This window comes from Schistocerca nitens, chromosome 7 (genome assembly GCF_023898315.1).
Source record: "Schistocerca nitens isolate TAMUIC-IGC-003100 chromosome 7, iqSchNite1.1, whole genome shotgun sequence".
Classification (NCBI taxonomy): Eukaryota; Metazoa; Arthropoda; class Insecta; order Orthoptera; family Acrididae; genus Schistocerca; species Schistocerca nitens.
The window spans coordinates 278,970,018-278,997,826 of NC_064620.1; positions in this window are offsets into that span (position 1 = coordinate 278,970,018).

Genomic DNA, 27,809 nt, shown 5'->3' on the forward strand with positions numbered 1-27,809 from the left:
CTATTTTTCTACATAGTTGCCTTGTTTAATTAAGCACTTGTCATACCGTACAACTAAGTTTTTAATTCCCTCTTCAAAGACTTCGGCCGCCTGCTCCGACAGCCAAGAGTTCACGGCCGCTTTCACTTCATCGTCGTCATTGAAGCGCTGCCCGCCAAGGTGGTGTTTCAGGTAAAGGAAAAGGTGAAAATCGCTAGGAGCAAGGTCGGGGCTGTATGGTGCATGGTCCAAAACTTCCCAGCCAAAAGAATCAATCAAATCCCGAGTTTTTTGAGAGGTGTGAGGCCTAGCGTTATCGTGCAGGAGCAAAACTCCTTTTGTCAGCATGCCGCGCCTTTTGTTTTGAATTGCTCTGCGGAGCTTCTTTAGAGTTGCACAGTAGGCATCTGAGTTGATTGTTGTTCCTCGTGGCATAAAGTCCACTAGCAAAACACCTCGCCGGTCCCAGAACACAGTTGCCATAATCTTGCGCTTTGACAGCGTCTGTTTGGCTTTGACCTTACCGGGTGAGGTTGTGTGTCGCCATTCCATCGATTGTCGCTTGCTTTCGGGAGTGATATGGGATACCCATGTTTCATCTCCAGTGACAATTTGACTCAACATGTCATCCCCTTCTTCCTCGTAACGAATCAAAAAGTCCAATGAAGTGGCAAATCTCTTCCCTTTGTGGTCCTCCGTGAGGAGTCTGGGTACCCACCGAGAACACAGTTTCTTAAAGTCTAGGTTTTCAGACACAATTTTGTACAAAACCGATCTTGAAATTTCAAAGAAAGAGTGGAAATTGTGAATCTTCTGTCCTCACGAATCTTTGTTTCGACTGCAGCCACCAAATCATCAGTGATCACTGAGGGCCGGCCTGAGCGTTCTTCGTCATGGACGTTTTGACGGCCATTTTTAAACTCTCTAACCCATTGACGCACTATACCTTCACTGATTGCATTCAAGCCTTAAACTTCTGTTAACTGACGATGAATTTCTGCAGCTGGTAGGCTTCTCGCGGTAAAAAAACGTATCACTGACCGTATCTCACACGCGGCGGGCGATTCAATAATCGTAAACATTATAAAATAGCACAGCGATGCGTACACGTCAGCTACAGAGCTGCAACTTGGGTCAGTGTTAACGGGAAGGATGCCGGCAAGTGGCGCGGTGGCTTGTTGCGGCGTCCGCGCGATCTACGGGACTATATGCGCGAACGGCCCTTACTCAAAAAACAACCCTCGTACAATTATCATTATATATTTAGTTAATCAGTGAAAACGTGCTGCGTTTTATGGCAGTGGAGATCTTCATTACAGTATTACCATGAACCGAGGAAACAAAAAGAATCGATGGACACTTATCGTAAACAAAGGAGATTTAAAACACACAGGAAAAAAATAGATTTGCGGTTGACTAGCAGATATTTCTGTAGATACTGACATGCATTTTGAATGTTTTTTATACAGTAAGAACCTATTAGATGATTCTTGTGAAGAAGGTCTGTCACAATAATTGTTGGCTTCTTTCCTTTAGTCAGACCGACTCTCAAAGTTTGAGATGACTCAGTTTTTTCTTGTAAACATCATACGCATCCCCCACTATCACAATATTCCGATTTTTTGATGCGTTACGTTTCTTTAAAATTTCGTGCCTACCACCACCAGAATATCCTTGTATGTTTGTAAAGTTCCGGCAGTTTCTTGGCTACGGTTGTGCGAACATACGATGATTATCTCTAGTTTATTACGATCCATAACAGTAGGCTTTGCTTACTGCTAACTATTGGTCATGATAAGCTGCTGGCACATATTTTTTCCCTTTTACTAGTTGGTTACTGAACCAAGGTTCACTGAAAGAACAAGTCATCTTATAGTCTCGTGATGTGCCTCACTTGCAGTTCTTTTTTTGTCTAAAGTAGGACTTTAGCATTTGGTGTGGGACAGAGACAGTTTTCGTCTCATATTTGTTCTTTTATATCGTTATTGCGATTAGTTAAACATTATGAGCTGTCAGAAGAGCTTGTCATTCGTTAAGTTATCCAAGACATGTTGTCATAGGTAGCTTCATATATAAGTTTCTTTACTAGCATAAGCAACCGTGTGCCGTTATTTCTAGGTTCCATCTCCTATTTAGCTCGTCTCTTGTTCTATCCATTTAATTTTTTGATATAGGTTGATCCACGGTTGGGAATATTTGGGCTATTTAGCGCCGACACATGTATAAACTTTCTCGTATTCGTATGCTTATGCGCATTTTCAAGTAACTTCCCTTGACTTGCGCATGTGCATAGATAGCGCGTCAGGCTTGTAAGGGAGCGACCGTTTGTAGCTGCAGTTTATGGCGGGTCATGGCCCATCGTACATGGCCGGTGTGAGGTGGAGCGTACACCATTCAGTTAAGTAGTGGTTTTGACTTTGTACATATGTACTGTTTGTGTTTTCTTTTTCGTTTATAAATGTATAGCTATGGTGTTCTTTTAACCATTGACAAAGGTCTTCTTAGGCACTTGTGGGTTTTATTGTTGTTCTGAAGAAGATGTAGTTATCTACGCCGAAACCTGGGTTAACACTTAACACTAGGTGCTTTTTTCGCAATCGAGGGGGGTTTTTAGTTTTTTAATATATTAACCAACGATTGCTGACGCGCTGCGATGTTGAAGGTTCTTAAATCTGTATAGCCAGAAGAGAAGTATTTTTTGGGGACAAAGCTTTTATACCTTAAAGAGAACACTGTTTAGGAATTTTTAGCATATTGCAGCCCCGTCAGCAACTGTGATAGACCAATATTTTGAGGAATCAACCTCAGTTGCACAAATTTTCTGGTCTTTACCAGGTTTCAGCTAAATTAATCTAGCCTTCTTTAGAAGCATAAAATTACTATAACATGCCAGAGTAAGGCATAGTCAACATTAAAATTAAGACCTATAGTACCGTGGTACCATGTCGAATAAAACTACGTAGCTGAAGTCCAGCCCCGACGTCTCTTCACCACGTGGTCGGTTGGTAGCGGCAACTAACGTTGGCACTGCCGTTGCACGCGGAATTGCGCTGAGCACATGGCAACTCGTGCTCGTGCGCATACGGAGAGTCAAGGCTGTATATCGTTGGCTGTCTGTATACCAAGTGTTTGCAAAGCAACTAGGCATTATGTAGATAAAGTTCGTATGTGTATTAACTACATGCAAATTGTATTAAATGCTAGGAAATTTACTTGGTTGGTATATAAAGTTTAAGGAAAATCTTTACGATTTTAAGCACATATGGTCAACGTGTAAAGTATCCCCACCGAACATGCCTAACAGCGAGGACCTTACTTGTCTCACTTATTTAAAACGTTAATCATTATCTATAATTTAACTAGGGTGTAACTGGGAGTACAACGCCCCTGCCATCACACTTAACTAGTATTGACCGACAGAAGTAAAGCGGATTAATTAAAGTGTGACGGGGGGAACAACGTCTCCGTCATCACGCTTACATGCTATTGTCCGACATAGGTCAAGTACACTAAAATACAGTCTACGATGTACGTTAGACGGGAAATATTTTCTATAGGTAAAATTGTGAGTAACGCGATACACGTCTAACGTTATCGTATCATAGAAAAGGGAGGTATTTAAAGCAGCTAAGTTTTACTTACTGTGCTGCATCATTGTTAAATTCAATTATAAAGGCGTCCAATCTCTCGTGAAAGAGTAGTGGGCCAAACTTAAATGTAAAGGGAAACGCAAGGCTTGATGTCTGAACATGGTATGCGGCAACCTGGAGAGAAAATTGATGGTCAATGTAGCAGGGATATATTAAACCAAACGTAACAAAGATTGGTACCTTCGAATTACGATTATCAGTTCCCAGACACCCAATGATATACGTGCACGAGTTGCCATGTGCTCAGTCCAATTCCGCGAGCAACGGTCAGTGCCAACGTTAGTTGCCGCTGCCAACTGTAACGTTCCCTGGCAGCACACACACTATTAATAAACTAAAATTTAATTGTACTATATACGCCGCTATGAATCAATTTGTATATACTGTAATTATTTAACAAAAAATATTATTTAATTTTGTGTAAAGGACATTCGTTATTATTGTAATATTTTCTGTAGTAATATTCTCGATGTATTTATGATTGTAATATTTCTATACTCATAATGTAATTACGAAATGTGTCAATATCTGCGATAACAAAAATGTAAAATACAGCCGCAGACTGCAAAGAGACAATAACGGTTGAGAGTCGTATAAATAGGAATACATAGTGTGCATTCTTTGTCTTCTTCCTCGAGAGCTGAGAGAGAGAGGAACCTGTGACGTAGCATTTTATGAACGGGTAGACTTCATCTGTCTGTATCTAGATTTAACCGCCATTAGAGGAGAAATTACAAACTAATGTAAGTTGAATTATTGTTGTGGTCTAAATACATTATAATTTATCAAAAGTGTGTATTACTAATGGAAATTAGCTTGCCCATTCTACCGTATCTTCCTTCGCCGTCGGCGTTGTCGTTGTTACCGTGAGACACCGTTATACCAAGAGGAAAGGCGCGTCGATCTTAGAGCATGAGATATGATGACCTTAAGCCATTGACAACACACAACGGTCACGGTAGCACCTGATTCCAGAATAGCTGCAGTAGTTAAGATCTACGAACTATCCCCTGTTGACCAGGTCCCCAAAACTTAACTCGTAACGAGATCCCTTCAAAGCAAATTGTCATAACGATCGTCTATAAAGGCTTCGTACAACGAGAAGAAATGTTACGGTTTATGGAATAATAACAGATACGACCAAACAGTCTTGTCTCTTCTGCTTTATTTAACATAACTTCGTTCACAGTTTCATTTCGCATTCACCACTCATTCACCGAAACCCTTTGATGAACAGTTTTGGTTGCTTAACACCAACAGTCAATGATAATGATACAGCTTTTCTCCTTTTTATAAATTGGAGCCCGCTCTCCGTGATATAATAAAAAAAAAAACCGGTCTCAATACCGCGTCCCTCGTGAGATGCGAATAGACTTATCCCGGAACTGACCGCCCTGTAGGTGTACTCAATTTAATGACCACACTTCGCTGTCCGCTATTTCGCGTAACTGAATGTCCATTTGTTAGTCTGATTATACACTGTAGCTCTTTAAAATTCGCCCCTATATTTTTCACAACGCACAATTAGCACTTCGTTACTTGTTTTTTTTTTTTTTTCTAAGAGTAAACTGAAAAAAAGACGCCGTATCATCGGCTTAGTCGACATAAAGCAAAACACCTTAATATGCCCAATTTCACCTCTTCTTATAGGATCGGCTACCTTACTTATTAATTTACTACATATATTTCCAATAACACTAAACAGGTATCGCCGTTATATTTTAATTGTATTCAAAAGCATGTTACTACTATTATGACCAACCAAATAGCGCGGCGTGCGTTTTTAATGATAACTTTACGCTATTCAATTTCCGTTACAGCTATCTTGACTCGTAATGTTACACCATGTCATCTATAATATTTCTTTAAAGAATTTTCAGCATTTTTTAGCAATAATCGCTGGTGTTGCTAAGCTGTGCCGCGACCGAACGATTTGCAGCGGCGGCACATTCAAAAAATTGTTCCGCTAAGAAAAATTAACCAAACCCGTAAATCGGGAGCAGATAAAGATTAGCAGTGAATTAAGAAAATGTTTTTTCTTTTACAGCGATCCTGAGACTGACGGAATTATTTACTAGTTTCACATTTGTGCATTCATAGGCGGATAGTTAACGTTGAAATTTAACAATTTGTTGGTTCTTTCAAATAACTTAAATGTATAGTGAAGTGTGTTTTATCAATGATAATTAAACGTCGGCTTGGCAATATTTAACCATTTTCTGCTAATAGAGACAGTCTTGTGTTCCATAGCTAACGCCGGGAAGGAATTCAGTAAATATGAAAAAAAAAAACCACTGCATTTAGAAAATGTGTGCCAAGGCCGAATTATGTAAAAGATTTAATTCTCAACTAAATATTCTTAATCAGTTAATATGAATTTATCAGCATGAGAGGGTTGACTAAGTTCACGTAATTTTAAATGTACTCAATTCTGTCTAAATGAATTTTTATTACCACACGTAAATAAGAGGTTCTACATCAAAGTTCGTACGTACTAAAACAAAAGAGCAAATAAAAACAATTTAAAAAGTAACATTTACAATCCCCTCCGTACATTTTGCAAAATCAAAATCATTTCATTTGATTTTATATATTTATTTTTTTTTAAATTTAATTTCATTAAACAACCAACCGCGTGGTGAAGAGATGCCGGCGCTGGACTTCAGCTATGTAGTTTTGTTCGACATGGTACCACGGTACTATATGTTTTAATTTTAATGTTGAATGTGCCTTACTCTGACATGTAATAGTAATTTTATGCTTCTGAAGAAGGCTAGATTAATTTAGCTGAAACTTGGTAAAAACCAGAAAATTTGTGCAACTGAGGCTGATTCCTCAAAATATTAGAACATTATTTCCTTAGACCCAAGTTCCGTTTGTATCATATCAGGAAATTTTTTCTATACATAATAGGTGTGGTAGTGGATGCTTTTACTTGCCTAGACTATTTCGTACACTTGTGTCTCTAGCCAACGTATCACTAATTCTTTGCAATTTGTAACGGTAGTTCTTACTGATGAGTGCGCTAAACGATCTCTGCTTCCACAATGTGCTTTATATCATTCTGCTTTTCATAATTTGTTCGTAATTAAGCCTCAGAAACACTTATAATGTGTTAACATGCCCAAACGGGGCGAATGACATGCGTGTATCATCATGTCAAATACGCCAAAAAATTGTTAGTCCGCACCATAAAATTTTTTGTAAAGAATGTTTTGTATCATGACATTTTGATCTGTTAAATCGTGGCATATTGTACAAATCACCACTATTTATGTATTTGACTTCTTGGTTTCAACGTAATATTTTACGTAAATTAAGAACTTTGTACCTCTGACTTCCCACGCCAGGTGGCGGTTACTGTGCTACAACAAATTCTGTTATATTTGATGTTATGTTATTTCTATATTTTTCTTTTTTACTAGTCCTGTAATCTGACACCTTATAATTTACCTGTCGATTTTTATTCTTGCATGTTTTTTAAGTTGTTTTGGAGATAACACGCCAGTGTATGTTGGCAAGATGTACATTTCCCCCTTCCTTTTTCAAATGCGTTTTTAATGTACAGTTTTAAATTTCATATATTCAATTAATGATTTGCAAGTGCACATTTGGTATTTTGTGGTAATCTCTTGCCAAATAATGGTAAGTCTTCACATGACTCATGTCACATAGAAGGCATTCCAAGCCCCTGTCACACAGACGTCTGCTGTATAGGTGAATCTAAACAGCGGCTTCAGCTATTGTGGTCGTTTAAAAGCTTCTGTTACTGCTAATAACAAGACACCAGTGCCTACGAGCTTTAATTTGTACGCTAAAGGGTTATTCTTACCAACAGTTGATTTTACTTTGGTGTATTTGTGGTCTTTTGTTTCTTATTCACTGATCGCTATGTGAAATGTTTAACTTCCATCACTGAAGATCATTATGTGATCGGAAATCGATTTTGCTGTTCATAAATCATCAAAATTACGACCAATGCTGACATTCTAATTTTATTTATTTTCGTTACCTTTAATTCGTGTCGTTAGAATTTGTGGCTAAGTAATTAATTTTATCGTACGCTAGATTCGTTTGTTTATGAATATGATCAGTCGCTTTCAGAGATTGCGTTTATGTTGCTTCTCTGCCTTAGGTATGACGTCATTTCTCAAAGCCAACGTGCGGAATCGCACACTAGAATTGACCGTTATCTTGAATACACATCGTAGTGAATGGTGGGAATGCAGCTGCGCATGATAAGCAATTATAAGTGCTGTTTCATGTGGGTGCAAGGGTAGTGTTATACATATTTTTTTCCATTACATGATCGATTTTGGAATTGCTAGTCCCATCTTCATATGCATCTCACCTATCCAACGAATTGATGTTTAATATTATTTCTCTGAATACTATTTTTCTGGATTGCAACTGGCTGTTAATCGAATGAGAAGTGTTCTAGACCTACGCACACAACACCTCAAAAATGGCCCAACAGTGAGGTGTCATTGTGTGTGGTCCTGTGGACATGGGGCTTGCATGTTTACCTTGCGGTTGAGAACCAGGTGTGATTGCGAAAGAATAATGCCTAACATTGATTATTTGTATATTTAAGGTGTGCCTGAAGATGAGACTATCAGTTCCGAAAAGGATGAGAGTAGAAGAGCCATCCTTGAGGCCAGAGGCTATTTTATTTATTATTGCTAACTTAGGTAACTTTTCTAAATGTGTAGCATTTATTGTTGCTTGTTAGTAAGGACTGGAAAACAGAACTTTGTAGAAAGTCTATTCAGCAACTATCATTTTACAGTTACACACTTAAAAAACGAGGCAACAGCTGACGAAAAACAAAAGATTTATTTTTTGTTTATAATCGATGCAAAGATTGATAATGAAACATCAAAACTGAACAAACAAATAACTTGAACGCAACACAAACTAAGAAAATGGAACAAATAATACTTTGAACAAACAAAAATGAAGAAACTGAACAAAAAATAATAATTGGAAAGAAACAAAAAATAAGAAACGAAAACTGGTAGAACAAACGAATTGATTCTTCAGTGGTTGGGAGCAGCACCTGAAGCAAGGCTGCTAGGATCCTTGGCTGCCCCCTCCTCCCAATCTCCACGGGCGTCGTGCTCGTCAGCAGGGTCCACCTAGGCAAACATGACATGATTGTTATAGTGCCGACAAAACATTGATCAACTATAACTTAGGTAAAAAATAATAGTAGTAAAGTATATCCAGACACCGTGATGAATAAAGACTTAATGGGGGCTACCATCCTCATCATTTAGTGTGTTGTGCACCAAAGAAATGCAAGTTTGAGCAACATTCACAATAGGTAATAGCTAATAAATAAAACCATTACACATGGGCTCTCAAGATTGCTACGAACTATAAACTTCAAATTTGAGGTATTTAGTAAATGGTTCTGAGATAGAGTAAATGCAATGACAGGGCGCCCTCAGAGGCAGCTAACTGTCACATAGCAGCGGACAAAATGTAACATAATACCTCCAAGCGCGGATAAAAATGGGTCAGTCGTGTTCACCAGAAGAAGACCAGGCCTTTCCTAACTGCGAATCAGTGATGCACGGATACAGTGGACCAACCAGCCAGGCACTTACGTGTCTTACTACACAATGAATTCACATTCAGGTCACACATATAAGCAAAGAAAGAGAAGACGAGCGGACTAATTCGTGTCCTACATCCATCACTAGGAAGCGGAAACGTGAACGTCAAGACAAAATTAAGATATTATAACGCACTGATAGTTAAGGCACAGTATGCCAGACAAATATAAAAAACTCTTGAAGATGCTTGAAACTCATCCCGAAAGAACCCTGCATAGTGAGCTTAATACAGTCATGAGCTGACTGAACAAAGTAGCAGAAAACTGTTCGAAGAAGCTGAAAATCTTAGATCAACCTCACGACATTTAAAATATACAGGAACAGTCCAGCTCAGAAGATGGCACTAGGCAAGAGTTCCACAAGCAGTGATAGAAGCTTTCAAGTTATAGCAATGAAGTATAGCCAGAACCAGAGGAGCGCAATAGGACTGGAGGCCAATGTCCTGATAATGTCCGAGAAGCCCTAAAATGATACTGAGACATAACAACAAGATGTACAGCCTTGAATGAAGGCAGCACGTCTGATATCTTTAAAGAAATGAAAGAAAAGTAAATGGTTAAAAACAATATACTTCTGTTATCGCATACAGTGCAATGTGGTACCGCTGAAGATCAACCCATTGGCTATGAAGCTGTAACTAGCGAAACACTGAAATAATTTCTGTTTCGTTATCAGTTAAGTTGTCCTTTCACTGTAAGTCCTTCTTTGTAGGTCGGTGTGGTTAGTGTTACGGAATTCTCTTTTCTGAAGTTGATGATGCTAATCTAGAAGGGATAGCTCAGCTCTTTCCGAGCAGTCTTCTAACTGGGAACTGCGCAGCTCGTTGGTGTACTGCTACTCGATGAAGAACTACGTGTCAGTTATAAGCATTATCTGATTTCAGCTCTTATGAGTGCTCCAAAATTCCCCCATTCCCCATTCCCTCTGTGCACAGCTACTTATTGAGCGCATTTTGTACGAAGTGACTTCATTGCATTCAGGACACCCAACATAATTTAAAGCAAATATGGTAATATATGATTTATGCTGGGTATCAGGGCAAGAGGGAATCTGATGTAGCAACCAAGAAAGGCCACTCACTGCCTGCGTCTACACGTTGTAGAGTGCCACTTACGCAGCTGCCTCACTGGGAGGAGGACTAGCTGGGTGTGGCTGATGAAGACCACTACCTGGCTGAGACGAGCGTCATTCCCGCTAGCGAGGAAAGGTAAAGTCATCATTTGCGTTGTAGCGGGACTTTGAATTTCGCCGCGCTACATTCGTCCCCTCAGATATAAATATCCCGTCGCAGCAGTATGAGCGCTCGACGGCAGAGAGAAAATACCAAAATTGTAACCTTTTTTGTTTTTCTATCCGTTTTCAATTGTCTCTTGATAGCAGTAGCTTAAGGCAGACGTGAGCTGATTAAGACGAATAAACTTATTAATGTGTAGACATTGTGGAAGTTATTATGAAATTCGGAGGATGGAGAGAAGCAACTAAAATAAATTGTATTTAAGAGCAAGACGGTTTTGTGCACATTATAAATTCCTGGACAATGAAACTTACTGCAAGATTTCGGAGCCGACTTTTCACCCAGAAATGAAGGAGACGCCGCAAGAAAGAAGACAAGTTAACCTGGTAAAGGATGATTTATCTACGCCACTTCCCCCTGTCAGTTACATTCTGTTATTCTCTGTTCCTTTTCAAAAATTTTGTAGTGGAAATTGGTTTAACTTTTGCTCAAAAACGCCACAAGGACCACCCCAACAATAGCTTTTCCGAATAACGAAGTCCGATAGCTTTTCTGTAATACAAAGTCCGATTTGCTTTTCATTCTTTCCTTTTTTCACGGTCACTCTCTTCTCCATTCATTTTTTTTTATTAACCACTACAACTGGCTCCCGCGACAGGACGCAATTTTCGGATGTGTCGTTTTTGAGCAAATTTGAAACTTTACTTTGTATTTTTTCCCAACAGAGAATAATAAAAAATCCTGAAGTTTAAATGGTAACGAAAACACCAACTTTATTGTACCTAAGCAAATGATTATACAACAATATTGTAAAGAATTTTCGTAACTAATTCAATCTGTTTTTCTTTTCATGGCATATATTGATGCAAAAACCGTTATTTTGAGACCTTTTGGTGATTATCCGATGGAGATGTATTAAGAAAATCCATATTTGGACGAATACGATTTACGCAGAAGTGATTGACCAGCCGCTGCAGGACAGAAAATTTAATGGTGAGTCACACAATTATGTTTCATTCAAACATTCAATAGCCAACTGCAGAATCCATTTTTCCCTTTCCACGCATCCTGTAGTTTTCTTCTAGATTTTTCCAAAATTATCTATCTCTATTGTAGTTTGTGGTAATTATAGTATTGTTGTAGCTGCATATGAAGATCGTAAATTTGACCGCCAAAGTCATTTGTTACGAAAAATTTTGTCCGCCCTGCTGCATCTTTCTCAACCATTGTTTGCAATAGAGCAATCATTTACATTGACGAGAAAATATTCAACCCAAATTTGAGTCAAATCTTTATTAATCAGACTTGTATTATTCCCTTTTTGACTTACTATTATACATCCTATTACAATGGAACGCGGTAAGGTAGAGATAGTTTCGGCAGATGAGTTAAGTGAAGTAGATTCATCTTTCAACCAACAAGAAAGTCCGCGTTTCCCTCCATGGACGAGTTCACAGATCAATGCAATGATTTTGCCTCAAACTCGCAACATTTGTGATAATACACGGATGGCGACTTTAAATGACGAAATGTGGAATGGACGCGAGACTAGACCGTCAGCGCCATTATTATCAATGTCAGAACCGAATATGAGACAAATTCAGCAATGTGACACAAATCGGACACAGGAAACTGACAAACTGGACCGACTATTCGAGTTATTTGCAGACATGAAACGAGACGTTAGTCAGAAAATTGACGCAAAACTGGACGCACTTGGTCAGGACTTTAAACAAAGGCTAGATAAAAGCGACGAAAAATTTGACGTATTAAACCGTACTATGACCGAAAATTTTGAACGAACGACAAAACAGATGACAGAATTAAATAACACCACTCAAAAGCTCAGCCAGAGATTTGAGACTTTGTCCAACCGTGTCACTAAACAGGAAGAAACTTTGGTTACATTCACACACGAAACAAAAAACAACATCAACCGATGTGAGAATCAGTTAACTCAAATAGTTAATGTGCAGCAGGAAGTGAACACTCGTGTGGAAGAGTTAGCTCAGGCCCACACTTCAGCTAGCTCCACCCAAGAAAAGCTGACTGAAGAAGTGGGAAATATTACCCAACAGCTCACAATGGTAGTTCTTGAACAAACCCACCTCAAAGAAAAGATAGAAAAATTAGAAGACCGAGCGGACCTCGCGTCACTAAACAACGACACCAACATTGCCGAAAGAATTGTACATGAATGTAAATTGTGTGACGACTATCTGGACAAAAAACTTGAAACAATTACACAGGACATACTTTCAAAAACAAAGACACATGTTAAAGACGGGCCAAAAACTACAGAAGACGAAGTGACAAAATTACGAGACAATGGTGTGCCGTGTTTGGCGATTGGTGCAAACGCATCGCTAGGAAACGACAAAACAGCTAAAACCATGGCTAATGACACAGACAGAACACCTATTGTGGAATCACCTATTTCCAATCAAAATTACAATGTGCCGCCTTCTTTTCCACCAAACGAGCAATATTACGACACGACACCTAGAGTAGCAAGTGACACAAACTACGTCAATACAGTTATGCCAACCGGCATGGCCGATGACACGTTTGTAAGACATGGGCATTTCCAGACATTTTCCAGTGAGGACAAGCACAAAGTCCACCCTATTGTGTTTATTAGATCATTTGACGGTGTTTTTCCACGTAGTTGGTCAGAAGTCGATAAAATCAGATACGTCACCAATCTCATGAGAGGACGAGCAGCTAAGTGGGGTGCCGCTATGAAACGGCGGTGCCTTACGTTTGATCAGTTCGAACAAGCCTTCTTGGACGAATTCTGGTCCGAAAATGAGCAACAGAGTCTAAGGAGAGAAGTGTGCAACCCGGAGACCTATGACCCCAAAAAAGAGACATTAAGACAATACTTTGAGAGGTACCTAGACAAGACACTGTACTGGTCCAAACCAGCCGACTTGCCAGCTATAATTGACACTTTAAAGAGCCACTTACCCTTTCCATACCGAGACAGATTAATAGGAGTACCGGAGAATGACGTTAAGACTTTCTTAAACTTCTTAGATCAAATGGACGTAGTTTACAGAGGCGATTCACGCCATTCAAATTTTATTCATATTAGTAACCAAAATCAGCACCCACCCCAAAGGAACCGTAGTGACGGTGGTTGGTGGAACCATCCGTCCGCGCCGCGACACAATACGATGCCAGCGCGCGAAACATATTCAAACGGAAACGTGTATGACAGTAGGAACAACCGCAGATATTCGTGGAATAATAATAATAATTATCACCCATATCAAAATGGTAACTACAAGCAAAATGAAAATTACAGACAGTACAACAACAACAACAATAGGAGACGTGAGAATAACCGGTACAACCCGGGCTACTTTGACAGGAACGTGACATATAACAGACATAATTACCACCAAAACATTAGCAATCCCAACAATCACCGACAGAATATGTGGAACACACAAAATTCACGCATGACAAATCATAACCCTCCACGGAATCCGCCCCCGTTTTCAAATACAGTTATGCACTCCCCACCACGAAGTAGCAATAACAATTGCGGCACGCCATCAGCTGACGCGTGGGCGCTAACCGGCCGGAATGTAAACATAGTGGAGCTGGTCAATGAACCCGGCCAAACACAGCAGACGACGGAAAACAGTCGACGACCGAGCTAAGCGCTCGTGCTTCGGTCGTGAGGTGCTGTAAGAGCGCAACGGCTGAGACGGTTTGTTTCCTCAGGTATGATGACAAAATGACAGCAGAACAGGAATTAACAAACCTATCAGGTTGATGACCTTATTCTTTTGCGTTCACATCCCAAGTCTACAAAATTAAAACAACTGAACAAAAAATGGCAGCTATTATATTCAGGTCCTTTCAGAATAGCAAGCATACCTCACCCAGGTTGTTACTCCCTAGAATACCCGTTATCTCACAAGCCGAGGGGGCTGCATCCCCACAGACATTTGAAACCCTTTGTGCACTAAAACAACATAATATAATGATAACTAAGTTGAACATGAGCAAGTTGCTGTGGAAACGAGATCATAAATATTTGTATTGAATACACGAACATTAAGTTATACAGCCTAAGAACACAAACGTTAATTTATGGAAATTATATACTGCAGTTACACTTGTACACATAATTATGAAGAGAAGGTAAACCCAGGTGAGTACAGTTACTGAATGAGAAAAGATATTCATATAGGAATGAGATCTACGCAGGTTACATTTGTTGTTAATTGTAAATTATAAGGTGAATCAACAATTAGTTATTTCAAGGCACTCTAATGACAGGAGATAATAGCTATTGAGATCAGTAATGACATAGGTATGTAGCAGAATGAATGAGGATGTAAGAATGAATGAGTTAATATTTAAGTTAATATAAGAAGGTAAGTTACTGTGAAGTTGTTGATGGAGACAAGAGATTATTTGAGGAAAATATTATTGGAGTTTTATGAGAATGGAAGTGCCAAATGGCCCCACGTATGTGATATATTAATGTTTGATGAGGAATATGTTTAATGTATAAGAATATATATATTATGATGAATATGTGAGTAAGGAATGAGTGAGAATGTTTTGGTAATATTGTGCTACATGGAGAAGTGAGTAAACAGTCTACATCTTTAAGATTACATAAGAATTTCAGTTTGAGAGAATACATTTGTGATGAGTTAAAACACGTGAGTACAAGGCGTTAAAGGTGAATCTCTTTACAGTGCCCTCGAAAATGAATGAATGCAAGAAAAGCAGAGTGAACATAATGATGATTACAGCTGTGGAAAGAAGTTTAATAAGAATGTAACTTGGAAACACGTTAGCCTTAATTTATTGCAGAAGTGTAACTTGGTAACCTTTCGTTAAGTTTTGTTAAGCCACTGTGTGGAAGAAAACATTTATAGTTTGTGTTCAGACAGGAGAATGATATTTTAAGGAACTTAAGTTGAAATATAGTTTTTACACAGCCCTCATGTGAATACATTTGTATAGAAAAAAAAATTTTTTTACACAAGACAGAAAACCCTGAGGAAGCAAAAGATAGAGTTATTAAGGCCGTTTTGCGATTCGTACAACACCTCCACTTAAGCGAAAGAATGACAAAATTACATCTACGTTGAAGACATTTGACTTTTCAGGCTATGCAAGGTAAGTGCAAAGGAGCAGTGACCACCCGTGCAGCCGACATCGAGCAACGGACACTGAGAAAGAGACATTTTACTGTCAATTATAATACTATGTTCTTTATTTATGTTTTATACAAAGAAATGATATATGTACACAACATACATGATGTAGAGAAGTAGAAGAAAGTTCATGGTTGACTATTGAGAGGAAATTTAATATGTTATTTTATAATACACATTATGAGAGAGACAATCTCTGAGATATATTTTCCATTTGCATAGACGGTATCCACAAGAAGTGGAGATATCGAGGAAGTACTGAGCAGATATGTGATTTACTCATGCAAGGATTTGTTAAGGTATAATACACTTAGTCATATGAACAGTCAGAACACAAACAGAGAATCTGTCATGACGTTACACTACACAGACTTGACGTAAGGACACTTACATTTACCCATGATTTGGTAAATTGTAAGTACCTCCTTTCACACACCCCTTGAAGGTGATGCAAACGTTATAATGTATTATGTTCTCTTTTTTTATGTATTAGCTGTAGGATTTGGTAGTTTATAGGTAGTGAATAGTTTCTTCCAGTCTTTCTTTCTTTCTTTCTCCATTATCCTACCACCTCCTGCAGCTGGGTGTTGTTTGTTTATGGAATGTAAGAATATATTGTGTGACAGTAAACTTTCAGGTATGAATTAAAAGAAATGAAGAAAATTGAGAATGGCATTACAAGCCTGGTCAACCACTAGCCAAGATATGGAAATGGAAAAAAAAAAAAAAAAAAAAGGTAAATAATAAATGAAGGAAAGCCCTTTAAATATTAAGTCTTATATCCCTTGGCACACCCAAACCTGAATAAAAAATTAATACCCCAATAAAAGAAAGCCAATGGGACTTAGTATAATTTTTTTTTTAGTATAGATATTTCACATGCATATTCTTGTGAATTTATATGTATTTGTATATGTATAAAAACTTTGCATATTGTCAACATATTTTGAAATGTGACCACGGAATGTAAGCTTTCAGAATTAACGATGTAAACATGCTTGGACAAAGTGAGCTTTGTTAAAATGTAAATATGGCAAAAAGTGTTGCAAACTGTGTTAAACTGTGAACGTTATAAACGACGAATTTTGTGTTATTTGTGTAACTTACGGTGCATAAACCAAATAACTGTTTGTAAATCGATATAAACTGCAATTTACTTCGACGATAATGAGGATTTTCACACTGCAAATGAACGTTTGTTGGCAAGTGTAAACAACGTTGTGAAACACCTACCTTTGCGAACATCGACGCCGTTGTTCCTGGCCGGCCTTCAGATGCTTTAGAGACAATAAACTCAGCACCTGTCGTAGGCGATGTGGAGGCTAAAAACTACATCGACCATATATGCCCCGGGAACAATAGTCATGAAAACGCACAAGGACCTGGAGTGTTGTGTCGTAACAGAAGACATAGACATTGCTTCAGATCACGCACACGCTCAATCTTATGGTGTCACCGGACTTAACACGCCATTTATGCTGGAATAACAACTTGTAATGAACACTTTGTGAAAGTGAATACTGTTCAAGACTGTCATAACACAGCAATTTTGAAACTGCCGCACGCGAAATTCAGTGATGCTACTGCGCGTGCGCAAAGACTACGTGCTGCCAGAGATGCATTGGGAAACCAACGCTGGGAGCACACAACATTAACTGCGCTGGCGAGCAGCTTTTTCAAACAAACTGTATGTAAATATATTTATTAATTGTGTACAAAGGATCCAAACTGTAATAATTGTATTTAGTATATAGATTTAGAAAGTAAGATAATCCCCTATGAATGCACGTGGCCTTTCCTAAGAAAATATGTATAATTGACATTTAGGTATATCTATTCTATTGTTTGCTAGCCTGCCACGCTAAATGTTTTAGCGTGACAGTCGAGGGGGCGATGTAGCGGGACTTTGAATTTCGCCGCGCTACATTCGTCCCCTCAGATATAAATATCCCGTCGCAGCAGTATGAGCGCTCGACGGCAGAGAGAAAATACCAAAATTGTAACCTTTTTTGTTTTTCTATCCGTTTTCAATTGTCTCTTGATAGCAGTAGCTTAAGGCAGACGTGAGCTGATTAAGACGAATAAACTTATTAATGTGTAGACATTGTGGAAGTTATTATGAAATTCGGAGGATGGAGAGAAGCAACTAAAATAAATTGTATTTAAGAGCAAGACGGTTTTGTGCACATTATAAATTCCTGGACAATGAAACTTACTGCAAGATTTCGGAGCCGACTTTTCACCCAGAAATGAAGGAGACGCCGCAAGAAAGAAGACAAGTTAACCTGGTAAAGGATGATTTATCTACGCCACTTCCCCCTGTCAGTTACATTCTGTTATTCTCTGTTCCTTTTCAAAAATTTTGTAGTGGAAATTGGTTTAACTTTTGCTCAAAAACGCCACAAGGACCACCCCAACAATAGATTTTCTGTGATACGAAGTCCGATCTGCATTTCTTTCTTTCTTTCCCTTTTTTCACGGTCACTCTTCTCCCATTTTTCATTTTTTTTTTTTTTATTAAACCACTACAGCGTCCTAATTAAGCACTGGCCCCTGATACATGTATTCCTCTTCAAGAGAGTTAACTTGGTCAGTGGGTGGGGTTTGTCGTATGAATACTTTCAACAGCTGAAAGCAAGAGGAAATTTCTCAGGAGACGATCTAATTATGGATAAGAAAATAGGAATGCAGCCGAATAACTTAGTGAACGTGATATCGTATCCAGATAATCACGAATCCCACACCTACGTTATGTTAGTTCAACAGGCTGCTAGCTCTGTAGATGGAAATAAAGGTTGAGATAGAAGAAATTAGTCATTGCATCAAAAGAGGCAGAAATGTAATTGTGGTGGTCTACCGTGTCTTCCTTCGCCGTCGGCGTTGTCGTGGTTACCGTGAGACACCGTTATACCCAGAGGAAAGGCGCGTCGATCTTAGAGCATGAGATATGATGACCTTAAGCCACTGACAACACACAACGGTCACGGTAGCACCTGATTCCAGCATAGCTGCAGCACTTAAGATCTACGAACTATCCCCTGTTGACCAGGTCCCCAAAACTTTACTCGTAACGAGATCCCTTCAAAGCAAATTGTCATAACGATCGTCTATAAAGGCTTCGTACAACGAGAAGAAATGTTACAGTTTATGGAATAACAACAGGTACTACCAAACTGTCTTGTCTCTTCTGCTTTATTTAACATAACTTTGTTCACAGTTTCATTTCACATTCACCACTCATTCACCGAAACCCTTTGATGAACAGTTTTGGTTACTTGACACCAACAGTCAATGATAATGATACAGCTTTTCTCGTTTTTTGTAAATTGAAGCCCGTTCTCCGTGATATAATAAAAAAAAAAACGGTCTCAATATCGCGTCCCTCGTGAGATGCGAATATACTTATTCCGGAATTTACCGCCCTGTAGGTGTACTCAATTTAATGACCACACTTCACTGTCCGCTATTTTACGTAACTGAATGTCCATTTTTTAGTCTGATTATGCACTGTAGCTATTTAAAATTCGCCCCTATATTTTCCACAACGCACAATTAGCACTTCGTTACTTTTCTTTTTTTTCTTCTTCTAAGAGTAAACGGAAAAAAAAGACGCCGTATCATCGGCTTAGTCGATATAAAGCAAAACACCTTAATATGCCCAATTTTACCTCTTCTTATAGGATCGGCTACCTTACCCATGAATTTATTACATATTATTTCCAATAACGCTAAACAGATATCGCCGTTATATTTTAATTGTATTCAAAAGCATGTTACTACTATTATGATCGACCAAATCGTAACAAATCGCGCGGCGTGCGTTTTTAACGATAACTTTACGCTATTCAAGTTCCGTTACAGCTGTCTTGACTCGTAATGTTACACGGCCCCCCAGACTGTGATGTCTTGAAGAGGGTTCCAGACAGAACAGGCTTATTTTTTTTTTTTTTTTTTTTTTTTTTGTGACAGGAGAGGGTATTTGTTTCGGCGAATACACTCACTCTCAGATTCACTCAACAAGTCAGTACATACATTCTACAATATTTAAGTTGAGTTAATGGGCCTAGACAAAATGCCCTTAACTAAATTCCACATTTGTTTATAGGTTGTCTTAGAAACGCTTCGCACTAATCACTTCATATTCACACCACACTTTTTTTTTTCTCTTGGATGAAGCCCTCAGTTCTTCAACCGACTGTGCAAGGCAGGGATCACAGCCGGGTTCGACGATTGGCATCCCAGGCCAAAACCCTTATCAGGCCACTTGTTTAACCAGAAAGGATTTGGTCCTTTTCTTTTCCTCTTAATTCCACTTTTAAATCATCCATCCTCGCTGTTCGGTGAGAGGATAAATCGTATTTCAGCGTTGTCATTGTTGTTGATACCAAGAAGGTATCTCATGGAAATCGTCGGTACATTCTTCAATTTTCTTTGTAAGTTAGTATAAGTACGTATTTATCCATTGGTGCTTTTATTTAGTCCACTGAGTGTAGTCTTGGTATCATTCAGTGTTTCTTGAATCTATATTTTGCTCTTTATTGATAATACTTCTTCAGGTCTATGTGAGGGAACAAGCCTTTAATTACATCAGTATCACAATCTGCCAGGAGGTAGCTCCCTTCATGAGGTATTTTCATTATTTTATATGGACCTGTATATAAATATTGCCATTTCTTATTCAGTCTTTTCCTGGTTGATGCTTTTGGGTGATTTCTCAATAAAATTTCTTCCCCTACATCATATGTGACTACTTTCTTCACATTTTTATCAAAACGGGTCTTTCTCAATTGTGCTTGATGCTTCAGGTTTTCGTAGACCTTCTTCACCATATCTTCTTTCTTGGTAATCTTTTGTTCTATCGCAGGTAATTTCTTCATCCATTCTGGCACAATACTTTCACCAAATACTATTTGGTTAGGTGAATAACCTGTCGATAAGTGTGGCAAGTCATTATACACTTTCTCAAATTCATAAATCCAATCGATCCATTTATAATGTTGTTTGGGTATGTACGTCCGTAAAAATCGGTTCAACTCTCGGAAGATTCTTTCAACCGGATTTCCACAAGGGTAAAATCTTGAGATGTAAATGTGCTGGATTCCTTGTTCTTTCATAGTGTCTCTCCATACTTTGCTTGTATAATAAGCAGCGTTGTCTGTCAAGATCATTATAGGTTTGCCAAGCTCAGTTATATAGTTGTTGATAAATTTGCGTAACATGGGTCGAACGTGGAGATTTTTCAAAGGATATAATTTCACATATTTTGAAAAGAGATCATAGAAAGCTAATACATATTTGAACCGTCCACGTGTCACGGGACATGGCCCACAGACATCACATGACACCAACATTAAAGGTTGTTGTGGGATGATAGGATGTAATTCTATCTTCCGACAATAGTTTATGGGTTTCGCCTTCTGACATATTTTGCACTTCTTAATAATATTTGTAGCTATACGTCCCAAATTTGGATGATAGCAGTATTGTGCTATTTTGGCTGTACATTTAGCGGCACCAAAATGACCCCAATTCAAGTGAGTGTACCATACTATTGATTCTAAATATTTATTTGGAACACAAACTTTCCAAACATCTTCTTCATCCTTCCTCCGATACAATATTCCGGATTTTAATTGATACTGTTCTTGAGAGTGACTAAGCGTTTTGCTTTCAACAGCATGCCTAATGGCTTTCCACAACTTATCATCTTCTTGCAGTTGTGGAAGACTTCGAGATAGCTGTGAAATCTGCCTCTCACAATATTGTCTTGATAAATTCATGAATTTAAAGTCAATAGTCCGTTCTTCACACTCGTCGTCATTCTTTCTTTTCGGTAGTCTTGAAAGAGCATCGGCTATGATGTTGTCTTTCCCTCTGATGTATTTGAGCGTAATATCATATTCTTGCAGTAGCAAGGCCCACCGGGTTAAACGTGAATGGAACATCCTTCCTGTTAAAATAAAAGATAAAGCTTTGTGGTCGCAGAATATAATGATCTTCTTTCCATATACAAAATAGCGAAACTTTCTAAGGGACCAGACCACGGCCAGTACTTCCAATTCAGTAGTACAATATGCACGTTCACAGCTAGAGAGTGTTCTGCTGGCAAACCCAATTATTTTGATGGTACTGATATCTTCTGGATTGTCCATCTGGAAAAGAGTGGCACCCAATCCTGTTTCAGAAGCATCCGCAGCAATATAAAAATCTTGATCAAGTCTCGGATGATGTAGCAGTGGAGCATTAGTCAAAGCATTGCGGATGTTATCAAAAGCTTGCGTGCATTCGGAATTCCACTCCCACATGACATTTTTTCTTAACAGCCGTAACAAACAGTCTTGGCTTCCTAACTGATTGGGTAAAAATCGTCGAAAAAATGAAACTAAGCCGATAAATGACTTTAATTCCGTTCTATTCTTTGGATAAGCACATCTGTTAATCGCATCCATCTTTTTAGGATTTGGTTTTATCCCTTCAGGAGTGATTATATGTCCAAGAAATTTCAATTGGTTATGAGCAAACTTGGATTTTCTCAAATTTACAGTAACTCCGTATTCCAAAAATTTCGCAAAAACTCTTCTTAATAAGTCCAAATGTTCCTCCCAAGTTTCAGAAGCAATTAGCAAATCATCCACATATAAAGTAACTTCATTCAAAAGGTCTCTGCCCAGTACAGTATCTAAGGCCGATATGAAAACACCACCGCTTATTTTCAACCCAAATGGCATGACAGTAAACTGGTAACTTCGGCCCAGAAAAACGAATGCAGTATATTTTCTAGATTCTTTAGATATTCTAGTTTGCCAATATGAACTACGCATATCCAAATAAGTTAAGAAGCGGGCACCATAAAACTTTTGTACTAACTCTTCTAGGTTCTCCGGTCGCGTTTGTACAGGTAGAATGATCTTATTGATCTCTCTGGCATCCAACACCAATCTGATGTCACCATTGGGTTTAATTACCGCCACAAGAGGGTTACAATATTCAGAATCTGAGGGCTCAATAATACCCCATTCTAACATTTTATTGATTTCCTTTCTGACTACTTCTTTCTTTGTCCATGGGATAGAATAGGAAGTACGACAAAAGGGTTTATGTGCATACGTCTTTATATGGTATTCAAAGTCTTTTATTATACCCGGACGTTTACTAAAAATCGACTGATATGCTTCCAACAAGTAGTACAGTTCATCCCTTTGGATAACAGATAAATATTCTGATTCTAACACCTTTTCCTGCAATGACATTTTATCTATCATTTCTTCAGAACATTCAATAAGGCATATATCATACACATTTTCATCATCAATACTGACATATTTTACCATTAGATTCATACACAATTGATTTGGAATTACTCGGCCCTTTCTCAGGGTGGTTGTCAAAACATTACCATTGGAATTAAATATACATTCACCTTTCTCTAAATTAATGATTGCACCGGTCTCACATAAAAAATCCAAACCCCAGATACATGGTACTGTCATTTTAGGAACAACCAGGAATGTACTTTCAATTTGAGCCCCCTGTATTGTAACGTCAACACGTACCTGTTTCACAACTTTTTGCATTTTTGCGCTGAACGCGCCAGACACGGTACATCCTGTGATAGGAAAAGTGGGCATTTTTACCCCTCGGCTTATCTGTTTTAAACAGTCCAACGTCATGACACTAATAGTTGCTCCAGTATCAATTAATATTTCAACATCAACATTATTTATACTTGTTGGAATTATTGCCTGTAAAATTTGTCCGCATTTATTAGAAACTTCAGGTTTTTCTTCAATTAACTCATTCCTTATATCCTGATCATTATTGTACCTTAATACTCTCACTTCAAATTGATGCCTGCCTTCCTTCTCCTTTCCAGTCATCCTAGGAAGGCATTTGGTGACTGGTATTAGTTTAATCTATCTCGTTGAGTCATCGGTGGGGGTTCATGAACTTCCACAATCCGTACAGTATGATCCGAGTTATGGTATTCACCCCGTCGCACACTGGAGGCTCCTTCGCCCATTGGTATAACTCCTTGTGCTGGATGAGGACTCGAGGCATTTGTTCCATCCTGCCGATGAACATTATGCTTCGAATTATCTTCCCAAGGTCGAATGCTATTGGGTTCATCACTTGGGTACCTGTGACTCTTATTAATATCACTACTATGCACATTCGCGTCACCATATCGAGGTTTACCTCTAGCACAGTAAGTATCTCTTCTATATTTATTATAATCATTGTTTTTATTGCAACCATAGGATGAAGATTGTCCACGCTCCTGTGATGCGGGTTTGACCTGGTTTTCGGTATTATTATTATCATATGTTAAATTATTATTATAATTACTCGTATTACTATGAGTGTGAGTCGACATTTGATTACTACTCATTTGTCTTGCGTCTTCCATAATCATATCTATAGAGTCAATCACCGACAAGAATTGTTCTACATCGTGGTCAGGAACATTTATTAACTTTTCACGTATATTTATGGACAACCTTCCCTTCAAAATTCTGATCACTTCCTTGTGAGAAATTGGATCACTCCAATAACGTGTCTTATTTATGTACTTTTCAAAATATTGCCTTAAAGTACTCCTTTTACTGTTAAAATACTCAGGTTGGTAAACCTCTTTTCTTAATTTCTCTTGTTTACTCGACGACCAGTATTTAGCCAAAAAATGTTGTTCAAACTCAGCGCAAGTATGGCAACTTTCACTTACTTCGGCGGCCCATAATGCGGCTTCTCCGGTAATTTTGGATACTATAAATTGAAGTCGGTCGTGTTCTGACCAGCTACGTGGAAATATTCTTTTGAAATTATTGATAAAGATTTTCGGATGCAGGTTGTTCTTTTCAGTGGAGAATGTTGGGAATTGTCTACTTTTAAAAATGCTGTTCTCCACCTTTAAAGAAGACAAATATCCTCGCTGACCAAAAGAATCATCATCTTTACCAACCGAATCATCAACTTCCCAATGCAAATTTGCACCACAATTGTACTTCGTATTATCACATGTTCGGTTGTTTTTCGACCTATTCTCCGAACGTTCGTCCTCTGTCAACAAATTTTGTGATGACTTTCGTTCTAACTCCGCCAATTTATGATTGGTTTCCTTTTGCCATTTAGGTAACTCATCAACTATTTTGTCTTTTATTTTCTGAAATTCGCTAGTGAAGAGCTTAATTAATTCATCATTTCTACTTAGGTGATCATTGATATTTTCATTTGGCTGGGATCCAATAGTAGTCTTAACCTTGTCTACAATTTCATTTCCTTTTATTTCTATCCATTCAGATAGATCTTCGTCAAGTCTTTTAGTTTGATCTACTAAATACTTGTCAATCCCCTTACGAGCATCAGACTCAAATTCGACTATTTGTTTCGAAAGCTCTTCTATCTGTGCGCTAGCATTGAAACAGCTGCTTTCACACTTAACCATCCTATTGGACAGGCCATCATAACTCTTCGAAACTACCTCATATTTCTTTTCTACGTCATGAAGTTTTCCCATTAAATTATTATATTGCCTTTCTAAGGTGTTAGAAAACTCTACATCTAGTTCTCCAAATTTCGCATTTAATTGAGTCTCCCAGTCCGTCTTTAATTCTTTCTTAGTATTTTCTAGTTTATAATCAAAGGTGTTCAGTTTGCTTTCCAAAGAATCCATTTTAACTTCTAATGAGCCAAATTTGGCCTCAAATTTTTCATTTAACTTCTGATTGTCCTCTTTTAATTGCTTATTATCTCTTTCTAGTGAACCAAATCTTCCATTCATTACACCCATTTGAGTATTTATTGATACCAGCATATCAAATATTTTTTGATTAATATTTCCATTTTGAGGTTCAACTTGCTGATCTACTTCCGAAACCTCAAGATCTGTATGTTCTCCCACGCTGCTTACCTTACTTATCATTGTATTTGAATCTCTTAACGGCTCTAAATCAATAACTATATTATTATCTGTACATGTCTCCTGTCCCACATTGAGCTCATGGGATGCATCATCCCTATCCTCTTCACTTTCCTCTCTCTCTCTACTCATTACTCTACTCAACTGCACATTATCATGTATTCTTTTCGTTCGTTTTGACATGATTATAAGACATACACTTATTTTCACTTTGTATTTATATATATATTTATCTACCGAAATCACAAGTCTCAACTTCCTTTTTTTTTATAATTATACAGTTATTTTAATCATACCTGGTAGTATCGCTCACTTTTAGCGATTATTGAAGAATACCTCTTTCATTGGACAGACTCACTGGCTGCTACAATATTTTCCAACTCTAGGGTTCGTGAATCCGGATGACACTCGACTCGATGCAGCAATCCTCCTCGATCGAGCCGCACGTTGTGGCGCCACTTCTACCGTGTCTTCCTTCGCCGTCGGCGTTGTCGTGGTTACCGTGAGACACCGTTATACCCAGAGGAAAGGCGCGTCGATCTTAGAGCATGAGATATGATGACCTTAAGCCACTGACAACACACAACGGTCACGGTAGCACCTGATTCCAGCATAGCTGCAGCACTTAAGATCTACGAACTATCCCCTGTTGACCAGGTCCCCAAAACTTTACTCGTAACGAGATCCCTTCAAAGCAAATTGTCATAACGATCGTCTATAAAGGCTTCGTACAACGAGAAGAAATGTTACAGTTTATGGAATAACAACAGGTACTACCAAACTGTCTTGTCTCTTCTGCTTTATTTAACATAACTTTGTTCACAGTTTCATTTCACATTCACCACTCATTCACCGAAACCCTTTGATGAACAGTTTTGGTTACTTGACACCAACAGTCAATGATAATGATACAGCTTTTCTCGTTTTTTTGTAAATTGAAGCCCGTTCTCCGTGATATAATAAAAAAAAAAAAACGGTCTCAATATCGCGTCCCTCGTGAGATGCGAATATACTTATTCCGGAATTTACCGCCCTGTAGGTGTACTCAATTTAATGACCACACTTCACTGTCCGCTATTTTACGTAACTGAATGTCCATTTTTTAGTCTGATTATGCACTGTAGCTATTTAAAATTCGCCCCTATATTTTCCACAACGCACAATTAGCACTTCGTTACTTTTCTTTTTTTTCTTCTTCTAAGAGTAAACGGAAAAAAAAGACGCCGTATCATCGGCTTAGTCGATATAAAGCAAAACACCTTAATATGCCCAATTTTACCTCTTCTTATAGGATCGGCTACCTTACCCATGAATTTATTACATATTATTTCCAATAACGCTAAACAGATATCGCCGTTATATTTTAATTGTATTCAAAAGCATGTTACTACTATTATGATCGACCAAATCGTAACAAATCGCGCGGCGTGCGTTTTTAACGATAACTTTACGCTATTCAAGTTCCGTTACAGCTGTCTTGACTCGTAATGTTACAGTGGGAGGCAGGAATTCGACAGTAGGAAAAGCATGAGAAGGAAAATAGTAGGGCAACAGGCACTATGGGAAAATTATTAAAGAGAAAGTGACCTGGTAAAATTTGCACAGAAATCAGTTGATTGTGGGTTGAAAAACGTGAAAAGAGGATGTATATCTTCTAGAAATCTTAAGATTTCAGACTGTTTCAGATAGGTTGTGTGTGATAAGACAGATGTTTAGGAACCAGATTTTAACTGCTATAGGAGTGGAAGAATTATCAGAAAGGTAAGAAATCAAGGAAATCGGTTGTAAGTAAGTTAAAAATTCTTATGTATCTATTGCTTCAAAGGGAACCTTAAGCATCCACCGACTGAGTAAGGAGGAAGTATAGCAAAAAAAGGCGAATGGTTGGTTTTGAGAGATGAAATACTGAGAGAAGCGTAGTATCAAATGGAGAAAAAGACACAGTGCCCAGAACAAATCCTGTGATACTGAATTTTACTCACGACAGAAGAAAATATCAAAATATAGAAAATTAGGCCGTCACATGTGAACACACAAGGCTAAAAATAATGGAGATGAAATTCAAAGCTTGACCTTGTAAACGATAGATGCTACGCATAGGAAAATTTAAGAAAACTTTGGGGAAAACTGTATGACGCGAGCGAATACCTAGAGCTCAGTTTGCAAGACAGTCTGAAGCAAAGAAGGAAAGACTGAAACTGGGATATAGTGTATAGATAG